The sequence below is a fragment of the Vicugna pacos genome, chromosome 13 (assembly GCF_048564905.1).
Source record: "Vicugna pacos chromosome 13, VicPac4, whole genome shotgun sequence".
Taxonomy (NCBI): Eukaryota; Metazoa; Chordata; class Mammalia; order Artiodactyla; family Camelidae; genus Vicugna; species Vicugna pacos.
In genome coordinates, this window is record NC_132999.1 from 49202229 (window position 1) to 49215406 (window position 13178).

At 45.3% G+C, this 13178-nt stretch overlaps 1 protein-coding gene across 5 annotated transcripts in view; it reads right to left on the reverse strand.

Annotated features, from left to right (window-relative positions):
- Positions 1-13178, reverse strand: part of LIN28A (lin-28 homolog A) — a 44555-nt gene that overhangs the window by 21491 nt on the left and 9886 nt on the right. For 4 of the 5 annotated variants that reach the window (XM_072975057.1, XM_072975058.1, XM_072975055.1 and 1 more), the window contains exon 3: positions 5858-6052. The exons of the other annotated variant lie outside the window; for it this stretch is intronic. The gene's annotated coding sequence lies outside the window, so the exon portion shown is untranslated. The remainder of the gene's footprint in view (positions 1-5857; positions 6053-13178) is intronic. 5 annotated transcript variants of the gene reach the window in all.

Consider the following 13178-nt stretch of genomic DNA (forward strand, 5'->3'; position numbering starts at 1 on the left):
TTGGTTAATTTCCCACTGTTTCTGTGGAAGTTAGCTTAAGCTGGATTGACCAGTTTGATCCTCAGTGATCCATAGCTTCTTTCCATTGTCTGTGCATTACTTTGTACAATGCTTTTCCAAACACAAAGTGTTTCCCTGGGCATTATCTCACCAGACCCTGGAAAACAGGGCTGCTGGAAAGGAGGGAGGCATGACCGGCATGTGGTTATCTCAGTTTTGCAGGTGAGGCAGGTCTCTGACCCCAATACCAGACTTGCCTTTAACCTTATGGTCCTCACTCCTGTCACAATTAGTGTTCTGGGGCCTCCATATGCCTTGCTCTCTCCTTCCTGGCATTTCCCATGCTTACCCTCTGCCCATAGCACCATGTCTCATACTTCACTTTGCTGATCACTATTCATTCTTTAGACTCCAACACAGATGTCATACTTTGTCCAGGGATCTCTTTGCTTCTGCCCACTCACTTACCCAACACCACTCTTACATGTCCTTATAATACTCTGCACTTCTATAACAGACCATTTGTCCCCACTTTATTATATTTATTATTCATCTTTCTCTCACACTGGCTACTAGAATGTAAACTCCATGAGGCCAGGACTATGTCTGTCTGGTTCATTGCGTGCCCAGCATACAACACAAAGTTTGGACTAGAGTAATTGCTTAAAAAATGTTTGCTGAATGAATAAATGAATGGCTTGCTCAGTATTCCATAATTAATAATGCCCTAAATTAGAATCCAGGTTTTATTTCTAAGTCTAAGAATTCTTTTTACCACCTTCTAAACCTAGCCTAATGCCTACTCTATCTCCTACTGTCCCTGTTCCCACTTAATTCCTTAGAATCTTAGATTGTTTATTTGGAAAGATTGCCAGAGGTCATCTGATTCAACCCCTTCATTTTATACATCAGAAAACTAAAATCCATAGAGGTTAAGTGGTTTGCCCAAGGCCAGACTGCAAATTGTGGCCATCCTTCCTGACTACCAGACTGGTGCTTTCCCACTGAGTTCACCAGTGAGTTTATGGACTCTTAGGGCTTAGTCTTGAGGGTGAGAGTAGTAGTAAATAATTCCATCCAAGTTCCTGCTTTTATGATCTCTAGCTACTCAAAACTCCAGACACAAAAATCTGAGATGCCTCACAGGCAGAAGTGTCAGGCACGACTGGATGGAGGGTGGGTATGAATGTGTGTGTGCGCGTGCGTGTGTGGAGGGGGGATCATGGGGCTCCAAGGATACAGACAGGGAAACCAGGCTGTGCATCACAGCTTCACTGTTGTGGGGTCCCTGGAGGCTCCCACTGTGGCAACATCACTCCCTTTGCCCCTGAAGCTGACCTTTGGGGCCAGAGATTAATAAACCGGACTTTGGCTTTAGCCCCCTTTAGCCCTCCAGTGACCACAGGATGCTTAGAGGAGCTAGTGGGACTCAGGGTCATTAAGTAACTGTCACTCTTCCCTTGCCCCACTTGGGGCACTGCTGGGAGAGGGGCCAGGGATGGGAACCATTATAGAGAAACACAGGTGTGGTTGGGTCTCCCCTCCCCAGCAGAGAGGGAATGAGACATCTATCTCTCCTTGACCCCACCCTCTTCCCCTTCTTACCCTCATCCAAGATTTCCTCTTGCCTGCTCTGTCTCCTCCCTTGTCTTTAGCACTGAGCCCCAACTCCCCTCACTGAACCTCTAACTTCTTCTTTGAGCCTCTGTCCTGTTTGCTGGAACCCATTCCTCCCTCAGTGAAACTCTATGTTTCTCTTAGTCCAAACTTCTGTGATTCCCCGCATTGTGCTATATAATCTGGAGCTATTTTATGCTTTTTCAATCGAGGCAGTGGATGGGAACTTCTCATTCACCATCTTCTAAATATATCATCTCAGGACTTCCCATCCCTCTCATCCCCCCAAGAACAAATCTTTTGTTTTAGCCATAATATTAGTAGGACCCTATTTTGGAAACACATTCACTCACCCCCACCCCCATCCCACCAACTGTCCATGTTCCCTGCCCACCATTCCTTCCTCACATCCATCTGCCCCAATGACCCAGCCAATCACTTTTGATTGATTGATTAGGGAGGAGAAGGAAAGGGGATCGATGGAAGAATCTGGGCCTATTCTTATTCAAAGCTAAAGATCCAGGAGGGAGGGGTATTAATAGTGGGGAATATCAGGCGATGTCACTATGGAGTTAGGGGTAAGGTGGTCTGCAGTGTGGCGGACGATGAGTGCCCTGAAAGTTTGGAGGAGAGTTGTGGTGGAGTTGATAGAAGTGGGAAGGCATAAATCAGTAGGAGTCTTGGCATGAGGTTGGGGGTCCCAAGACTATTCTACATGTAAAAAAATTTACCACCCCATTATTTTTCCCAGCACTGAGAGGAGTCCTGCATCCCTAGTACTCCAAGTGTCCAGCAGGGGGGGCGCTGTACCCATATTTCCCGTTTCCTCACTCATCAAAATCAGGTTCCTTCCTTCCTTCATTTACTCTAAAATATTGTTTGAGCACCACGGTGTGCCAGGCACTGTGCCCTAGACACTATGCCACGAACTGCAAAAAAAATGCAGGCACCAATGAGATGGATAGACAAGTTCCCAGACTTTGTGAGGCTAGCAGGATAGGAGTACAGTGGATAAATAATTATAGTGATTTAATTTAAGGGAAATGAGATCAGACAAAGCCCTCCTGAGAAACTGACCTTTTTTTTTTTTTTTTTTTTTTGATGAAAGTACTGGGGATTGAACCTAGGACCTCACACATGCTAAGCATGCACTCTACTACTGAGCTATACCCCTCCCCCCAGAAACTGACTTCTAAACTGATACTTAACAGATGCCTAAATCTTGAGCAGTGTGGAAAAGAGGTGAAGGTGGGGTCTGTAGGGGTCCTGCTTCAGACAGAAAGAACGATGTGCTTCAGAACCTGAAGCAGGAAAGATCAGGGCCCCTTAAGAAGTAAGGAAAGATGCCTGCCTTGTGGCTACATCCAGCTTTGGTCAGAGGTTTAACCCTTTCCATTGTGGAACACACACAGCTGGAGCCCTCAGCTTTCCAAGGCTCGGTTTTCTTGAGAATTGCATTCTGTGGGGAGAAGGGGAGGAGAGAGAGCCAGCAGGTTCTCTTGGGCCTTCCTAGAGTAACCAAGCTTGGGAAGGAGAATTCCTGCTCATCCTCTTCCTAAGCTCAAAAACTTTTTGTCCAGGAGTGGAATAGAAATCGATTTAGTTTACACTTCAGACCCCCTCTCAAGGTTGTGCGTGTGTGGGGGAGGGTGGGAGCCAAGTCATATGCTCATATATTTTTATAAAATGTGCAGGAATGAAATTTTTTAATCACAGTTAGAAATTTGAAATATGGAGTACCAGCAGCTAGTCGGTTAAAAAGTAGTATAGAGGTATAGCAGGCAACTAGTTAATACAAACAGGTTTTATGATGTTTGTGATATTTTTCAGCTTTTAAAATTTGTGATTTATCTTGACTTCTTTTCTCATTCTTTTAAGAAAAAAATTTTAATGTCTATTTTCTCTGTCCTTTTTTTCTTTTTCCATTTTTTTTTGGGGGGGGCAAAGTAATTTATTTTATTTATTTATTTATTTTTAGAGGTGGTATTGAACCCAGGACCTTGTTTACGCTAAGCACACGCTGTACAGGTTGAGCTATACCCTCCCCTTCTCATTCTAAGTAAATGTTCACTTGGGGTATACATTTTATATCTATAATCTTGTATTTCTTTTCTTAAAAGAGTGTCTCTTAAAATGTAAAAGTTCCAGGTCCAATAAGACCTGCATCTGCCTGAATGCAACTCCAGAGCCCTACCTACTGGCTCCAGGCCTTAACTGGCTCTTGGACTCTTCCTGTCCTTCTGATCAGTCTCTCCTACCTTGTGGTCCACACCCTCCAGTGGATGGCTCATGGGGAATGGGAATGCCAAGGGGATAGCGGGGCCTTTTGTTTCCTGAGGAGAAGCATGTTGAAGGCTGCAGAGAGTTGGAGCTGCCTCTCCTCAGCACTTTCTGAGCTGGCCCCTAGAAGAGGAGCCACCTCCAACTATCCAAGTTTTTTGGCCAAAATGAGAGTCTATGTGAGTGTTGATTCCATTCATCCACTAGTTCATTCCTTTACTATGGTGACCCATCCAGCAGCTCTAAGGGCCTTAGGGGCTTTGATGTCTACTTCATGGGTGTGTGTTAGTCCTGACTCAGGGGCATCTACATGGACCCCTTCCCAGGTAGTGCTGCAGACAAAGGGGACCCAGTCCACTTGAGTTGCTTAAGTATTCTGAGATGAGCAGAGGGGAGGTGAGAATGGTTTGAATGATGTAATTTCTCAAAATAGGGCCTAAGAGAGGAGTGCATCCCCATCAGGTACTGGGACATACTAATCCCGCAGACTCACATGGAGAGCCTCTGAAGCTTAGAGATCTGGGTTCAAATCCTGATTCACCACTAACAGTTTGAGCAAGTACCTTCAGTTCTCCAAACTCTTGTTGCCCACGTTTGTAAAATAAGAATGTGATAGAATCTTCTTTTTTAACTTATACACAAAAAGCCAGAGATAATTGATGGTAAAATATTTCTTTTAACTTTTTATTTTGAGATCATCTCAGATTCATAGAAAAGTTGTAAGAAGAATAAAAGAATTCTTGTACACCCTTCCCCCAGATTCCCCAAATGTTAAAAATTTACCTAATTTTTTTGGTTATCATTATCTCTTCCTTCTCACTCCCTCTACATACTTCAATATTTAGCTATTTCAGAGTAAACTGCAGGCATTTGCCCTTACCCCTAAATACTTCACAGCGTGTTTTCTAAAAATTCAAGGACATTCTCAGACATATTCATAGCACAATTATCAAAGTCAGTATAATTGCTACAATCTACAGACTTTATTCGAGTTTTTTCCATTATCCTTCTAAGGTTCTAATAATGTCATTTCTTGTCCAGGGTCAATCCAGGATCACTTATTCCATTAAATTTTTGCATCCCTGCCTTTTTAATATGGAATAGTTTCTTGGTTTTTGTCTTTTGTGACCTGACATAAAAAAAAAATTGGCTAGTTATTTTGTAGAATATCCTTCAATTTGGATTTGTCTGATGCTTCCTCATGATTAGGTTGAAATTTTGCATTTTTGGCAAGAATATCACAGAAGTGATATATCTTTCTCAGTACATTATATCAGGAGATAAATTATATTAATTTGAACCATTATATGTTGAACTTGAATCACTTGGTTGAGGTGTCAAGTTTCTCCACTGTCAACTTACTTTTTTTCCCCTTTGTATCATGTAGGGACATACATTGTGATGACCTATCCTGTTTCTCATAAACTTTCATCCAGTAGTTTTAGCATCCATTGATTAATCCCTGCCTAAATCAATTATTATTTTGATGGTTACCAAATGATTTTCTAATTATATTATCTTTCTACATAGGTTAGAAGAGCTTTCCCTTCTCCACTGGATTCCTCATTTTTCAATACGCTATAGTCCATTACTGTCAGTCATTTTGATGCTTAAATTGCCCCCAATTTGGCCAGTGGGACCTCCTTCCAACTGGCTCCTGGGCCCTTGTGTCCTCATCATGCTTTGAGCACTTCTTTGCTTTCTGGCACTGCAAGCTGTCCCAGGCTCCCCTATACTTCCCCATCCCATTCCTGATGTCTTCAAGGAGCCAAGTGTTTCATAAACTGAAAGTGTTATGCAGGAGCCAGTTCCTAGTAGTCTAGTGTTTTAAGTTTGTGAAGTCCAACATCTCATGTTTCTTTAAAAGCTTTTGCCCTTAGAAAGAGCTGAGCTTGAATGTGGAGTCTGCTTATTGGCTTTATCACCTTAGGTAATACGAAATGGGAACAATAGTGCCTACCTCCAGACTTGTTGTGAGGATGTAAACTCCAGGAGGGCAAGAATCATTGTCTGCTTTTGACTGCAGTATCTTCAGCACCTAGTGAGGGCCAGAGAGCATTGAAGGCTGCGTAGTAATCTTCTTTTTTTTTAATTGAAATTTAGTCAGTTACAATGTGTCAATCTCTGTTGTAGTAGTCTTGATGGAAGGAATGACCTGAGATGACAGGTGTAAAGCATTAGCATTCTGCCAGGCAATTGCCCTGCCTGCAGTCAGGGGTGGCCGCTGTTACCATTTACAGGGTGTGGTCTGTTTTGTAGACCATCTGTATAATCTCAGATTTGGAGCTAATTATCAGAAGTGCAACGGTGATGGGTTAGCTAGAGGCCTCTACCCCTTTCAGAGGAAGAAAGTGTTCTGATTGAACAGATAAAAAAACAAAACAAAACAAAACTGATTTAAGTGTGTTGGGAAGGAGGCTAAAGACAGGCAGTAAAGTCCAGAGGAAGCTGCAGCTGGAAATCAGCCGGTGGCTCTGGAAGGAGTGTGGCAGGGCTGCATCCTGGGGTGGAGGACAGGGCAGGCGCAGATAAGAGGGAGGAGGCACTGAGAAAGGCAGACTTCCAGAGATGGGAAGAAGCTTTGTGCTAGAATTTGGCAGACAAGTGGACAAGGCTGCATTTCAGAGGCCCTGCCTGAGACTCTCTATCTAATGCAAGACACAGAGCCCACACTGTGGGGCTGCCTCATCTCAAGGGGAGACAAGGACACAACCATCAGGGAACCTCTAGTCAGATGGGGGAGGCACAGGCCCTGCTCTTGGGGATCTCATACCCTGACCCTCTCACCACTAACCTTGCCCCTTCCTCCTGATTCTGTTCCATAATCCCTCTCCAAATCTGGTTGGATTTTTAGACCCTTGGCTTGTCTCCCATCTGTCCAAGAAACCTAAGATCTTGCAGCAGGCTGTATTTCTGAAAAGCCCCTCCTTAACTCAGCCTCTGGGGGTTTCCTGGAAACAGGGTGGTGGTGAGAGTCTGCTTCAAAGTGGCCACCAGTCTCTCTTGGGGGGTTATTCTGGAAGGTCACACCTTCCCCCTGCGTACCACAGTCTCCTCCCAGAGCCTCCCCCTCTCCCAGCATCACAGTTGCTATGACAGCTGACAGAGGGAAACCACAAGACCAGAAGTTGAGAGGTCTGCTTAGGCGAAGCCAGGAGTAGAGGGTGGTGGGGAAAAAGGTCCCTGCTTGGCACACCCAGGTGGGCACAAGGTAGGGGGCGCAGAACCAGCCAGCTTTGTTGCCACAAAAGTGGCCACATTGCCCTAGAAATCTTCTGCCCAGGAGTCTGTCTTTAAGGGGCTCTGAGCAGCAGGTTCCCAGAGACAGTAGGAGACTCTCTTCCTTGCACCCATTTTAAGGTGTGGAAACTAAGGAAGTAACTTGAAGAAGATCCCACAGTAAGTTAGTGACAGAATCAGGCTAGAACCTGGATCTCCCAGCTCTGTCCTGTGTTCTCTTTCCACAATGCCGATTTTCCCTTGGCCAGGAAACCATGGAATCCAGAATTTTCCAAAATGTTTCCTGAGACTTCAGTGAGTGTTCTTGAGGTGGGAAGCCCCATGAAAAGACCGGCAGGACCCCCAGGCAGGGCCACTACTTTCCTACCAGCACCATCTTATTCCCTGGCCCGGCAGCATTATCTCCCCTTTTGCTTCTGTAAAATGGCTTGCTTCTAAGAAAGCGAAACTTACCCCTAAGATTCTATTGGTTCCCTAAGCTCACTCCTGATTGGTCTGTTTGCAATACCTCATTTGCATAAAGTCCACTTCTGATTGGTCCATTTGTATCACTCCTGATTGGTCCATTTGTTACATCTTATTTGCATATGATGTTGCAAAATGTTGCAAAGTCTAGACTAGTAGCCTATAAATGCCTGTGTAAACCTACAGACAGGGCGGGAGCTTGGAGTGTTAACTCCTTTGGGCCCACTGGCATAATAAAGCTGAGTTCTCCAACCCTCCAAGTGCTGCCTGGTCTCTCCTCAGGATCCAGGTTGCTGCCACAACTGAGCTGTAACACTGAGCTATAACACACTTTGCTGCAACATTCTGAAAACACAATTAAGGCTAATGATACTTATTTTTTTTTAAAGCATTGGGAAAATACTTGCATAATAAAAACTAGACACATTTCAGTGATTGGTCTTGTGGTGATATACTTATTGCCCTTCAATAAATGGGATGCCATACCCAAGTGCAGTGCATGCCCCAACCATAATGGCTGAAATCCATCACCATGTTCTCTCTGAGGCCACACTTCCCATGGGTTGCTCCCAGGCAGTAACTGAGCAAGGACAGAAAGGCAGGAATATCCTGGGAGACAGGGGATTCCTGTAATGGGTAATTTTGGATTGAGGACTCCCATTGGCTCTGCTGCAGCTTCCTTAGAATTGCACCACAGTCTAAGACATTTCCTGCCCAACCTTCCTTCCTTCCTCTGTCCTCCATGGGGGTTTCACCTGCACCGTGGGTGAAATGTCCATGGAGCTCTTGACATTTGCTTCTTGGAGGGCCTGAACTAACACATCAAGAATTCTTACAAGATTCACGATCTAGTCTCCAATGTGTAAAAGCCTTATTTCATTTCAACAAATATTTCTCCACTTTCATATGAATGTATTCACCAACCACATATTGAGTTGCCGTCAAGAGATTTGATCTTTTACTATATCTTGCAATGTATCTCATAATTTCAGCATGTGACTGTGATACTCAATGCTTATTGTCTATTCAGAACAGGAATCAATGTTTGATCATTTCTTGTAGCAGTTAGTTTGTGACACCTCTGCTGTTTTTGTAAGAGGCCGGCTGTCTCCTTTAATCTGGAGGTCATGACCTCCTGGTAGTGTTCTCTAATATATTCTTCCATAGGAAATGAGTTTGGAAAGAGCGGGCCTGGACCCATCTTGAGTGTGCCTTCTCAGTTCCTGATACTGCTCAAGGCAATGGGCTTTAAAAACTCCTTCTGGGTGAGGGCAGAGCAGAGTCTGGTATTGCCATAATCCACAGGGAACAAGTCTTCCAGAATTTTCCAGAATCTGTGCCTGCCTATCGTGTCCAGAAAGGAGGACCCTTAGTTTTGTAAGCTACCTCATGTTGACACTTTTGGTCTCCTTTGATGTGTTAAGAGTGACCAAATCTAGAGGTGATATTATCATTGGATTCCTTCAGGGTTTTGATCAAGATGAAAATATTTTGAAGGTAACTCAAAAGACAGTTACTATGAATGTTGTCTTTAATTTCTCTGATGTGCTTTCCAAAGTATATGAGTATGTTACAAGTTGCTCGTTTAGTTCTTAAAATGACTCTAATTCTGAGAGCACAGGTTCTGGGGTAAGGTCTGGGTTCAGATTCTAGCTTGTTTTGTGAACTTAGGCAAATCATTCACATTCTCTGAGCCTTATTTCCTTTTCTGTGTAATAAAGATGCTATCTCTTCTGGCAGGATGAAGTGAGGTCATGTACATTTTAGTGGTGGGCTGGGCAGGGGCTGCACAGACAAGGTCTCATAGGCTAAAGTGGGGGTTCCGAGAAGCCTCTGAAGCATTTTGAGTCATTAGTGAAATGGTGAGATTGCCTCCCCTAGTATAGGCAGAAGAAAAACTCTCTGCTCTGTGCTCCCGCAACACTTTCTCTGTTTGTCTCTTAAAGGTCTTCTTCATCATCTCTTATTGGAGTCTTTTCTACCAAGACTGGGAGATTTTGGATGACCAGAAGCAGGTGTGGAGTCTACTGGGGTTCAGACATTAAAGGCTGGCATGGATCCCTGAAGTCCACGTGTACTGGGACTGAGGATCCTCAGGAGAATGAAATGGCTGTGATGCTGAGAGCCACAGTGTCTGGTTGGTCAGTAAGCTCACTTGTCAGAGTCGAAAGAGATGCTACAATGCAGGGCGCTGACATATGGGAGAGCAAGAGGTGACATTTTGGCTCCCCGACCCTCTGCCGGCAAAATGAGACCCAGAGTATGAGTGGGACACTCTTTCTGTCACTGAGAGCAAAACATGTGGTAGATGTGACTTGCTATCTTACTGCCGGGGGAGCCCCAGGAGGTAGCACCCTTGGCACACCATGGAGGCAGTTGGTGGCCTCCCTCAGGTGGCATGCTTGGGAACCCATAATGCCATCCCCAGAACCTCCCAAGGAAATCCTCCTAATAGCTCATTCATACAGCCCTTACTCAGGATGAGGTGCTGGGTTAAGCACCTTCCATGCGCAGTCTGCTACAGTCTTCATTACAACCCCAAGACCTGGACCTGTCATAATTCTATTTTGTACCCAGGTAAGGAAACATGCTGAAGTATGTTACAGAACTTGCTCAAGGTGCAAGCTAGAGTGGCAGAGATGGGATTTGAACTTAGTCTGGTTGACTTAACCCTAGACTCTGGTGCTAGGAGGAAGCTGTCTGGCTTTGGCTGTGCCTCCTGGCTGGGGCTCTGAGGTCCTCCTGGCCCCTAGGATGAACACAGCACCTTAGTATCACAGCATCACACCTGTGGTCCTACATCCCTTGCTCTTTGTAGATGAGCAAAGATGGTAAAAAGTTCAACAGACTTGGCTTATGATTCAACTGTGTGGCTTCAAACAAGTTAATAACCTTTTTTTTTAATCTGCTAAATAGGGAGAAGAATATCTACCTCATAGGGTTGTGGTGAGGAATGAATGAGGGAATAGATGTCTAGCACTGAACTCACTAAAAGAAATCTATCATAACAATAGAAAATTTCCAGTTCTCCTCCTCCTCCTCATTATCATCACTATTATGCTGTCTCAATTCTGTAGGACCAGACTCTTCCTCTACAGCCTGCTGAAGAATATTCTGGGTCCCCTTTCTGGGTCTGAAGATGGAGACACCCAGCTCAGCTGAGTACTGCAGCTTGCACTGCCCATCCTTGGAGGGCAGACCTGCCCCCAGGGAGGCAGGTTAGAGCCAGATCTCAGAGCCAGGAGACTTGACTGAGTTCTTCTCTCAGCAAGGCCAGCAATTTGCCGTGGGATCATGGGCCAGTCACTCTTTCTCTCTAGAGATCAGTTTCCCCATTGTTGAGTAGGGAGAATTGTATCTGCCCTGCTCACCTCACTAGGCTATTGTGAGATTAACACAGAGGCATGAAAGCCTTTGTGAGGGGTCGAGCCTTGCAAGAGGTTAGTGTCCCTTGAAAAAAGAACAGGGAATGCAGGAACCCAGAGGAGCCGAGCCGTCTCCCGCTGCCAAGCCTTTGACCAGAACTCTTCCTTTTCTTTGCCTGTTTCATTCATTCATTCAACATAGATTGATCAAGCACCTACTAGATACCAGGTAGTCTTTTAGGTGCTAGGGACACAGCAGTGAACAAAACAAAAATCTCTGCCCTCATAGTCCTTCTATTCTAACATCCAGAGGGACACAGACATTAAATGAAGTCGGAAGAGACCCCACCTCCTCCAGGAAACTTTCCCTGACAACTCTGTCCCCACCTCCCAGGTTAGACGCCTCTCTCTGGACTCCCAAAGCCCAGTGTTGACACTGGACTATAATGCCTGACATGTCTGTTCATCACAGACTGTGGGCCCCTCGGGGACAGGGACCTTGTCTCGTGTTTTATATCCCTGTTACCAAGCACAGGGCTTGGCACCCAGTTGAGACTCAAGATGCATTTGTTCAACAAACAAATAAAGGAAACAAATGAAGTGAGTGATTTAGTCCATAGGCTTCTAGTTGTTGACTCATTTGACAGGTTTTGTCAAGCAGCGTCTGTGTGCAGGTGTGGATGGGTGTGGTTGTGGATAAAGAGATAATAAGGTGCTGTCTCTGCCCTGGAGGGTGGTAGAATCTGAAAAGAAATGGCAGGAGAAGAGCCAGGAGGAGGGTATGAGCATCTATTGAATGGGGGTCCCAGTCTATGCTGACCTCTCTTTACCTCTCCAGCAAGTTAGGTATTAGTAACCCTGTTTTACAGGTGAAGAAAGAGGTTCATAGAGACACAATAACATGCTAAGATCACATAGGTACACTGGGGCTGATGTAGGTTTGAGGTCAGTCCAGGCCTCCTACTCTTCCCACTGTACCAGGCAGGACACCAGGCAGGATTTGCTGTGTCCCTGAGGAGTGGTCTGTCTGAAGCGATGGCTGCAGACCCTCAGAGGTAGGAGAGGTTGCTGAACTGAGCTCTGGTCTTAGAGGAGGAAGTTGCCCAGTAAACCTTAAAAGTGGGTGGTTGGTGGGATGGAGATTGGTGGGACGGGCCTCTCTGAAGTTGTGAAAGCTCTGGGGCCCTGGGGAGAGTATCCTTGGAAAGCTCTGGGGCCTGCTGATAGGCTGGAGAGGGTGGAGTAACTTCCTGCCTGGGCTCCCTGCTAGAGTATGTGTTCCTTCAAAGCTCCAGGTCCTCCGCCCCGCTGCAACTCCCTCAGCACCTGGTGCACTGCTTGTTCTTGGTCATTGTCATCTGAATCATTAGCTCTTTCTCTGCCGACTCCTTGGGTGAGCAATCAGGGTTGTCATCTCAGCAGATCCTAGCAAAGGACCTGCTGCATTCCAAATGCTCTTTGTGGTACCCAAATCGCCCCAGTTTTCTAGGCTTGTGTTCCTGCCTACTGAGCATTCCAGAGGGTTGCCTGTCAAGACAATTTCTCGTTGAAATGAGGTTGCCAATTCCTGTTCTCAAGCTGAGTGGGGAGTTGATTGCGTGCTAAAGGTAACAGGTCTGTGTACAGTGTGCTGATGAAAGGACTCACACTCTGGAGTCAGACAAAAGTGCCTTCAGATCCATTCTCTGCCTTCATGGCTTGTTGATCTTAAGTCCTTTATCCTCCCTAAGCCTCAGTCTTTCATCTGTAAAAGAGAGCTGCTGGTACCTAGATCACCCAAGTTCCAACTGGTGGTCTGTCCCCTGCCCCACTGTCTCATAGCTGACATAACTAGACTTATACCACTTGGCTCTGAGTTTTAAGGATGCCGAGATAGGAAAGATCAGGGCAGACTTCTAGGAGAAAGGAGGATACAGACTGAATCAGTTTGTTACCTCACAGGGGTACAAGCTGTGATAACTCTTGATAAAATAACCAGATAGCTTCAGTTCACAAAACTATTGTCAAGTAGTGTGCTAGGTACTTAAAATACTTCATATTTAATCCTCACAGGGGTATTCTTACTTCCATTCTAAAGATGAGGAAAGGGAAGCTCAGAGTGATTACATGTCTTCATGCAAGAAGACTTAGGCGAAGTGAGCATATACCTAATGACTTGGCTGCAAATGACGTAAATTGCTATTGCCACGTGGAAAGGGGTGTCATACAGGC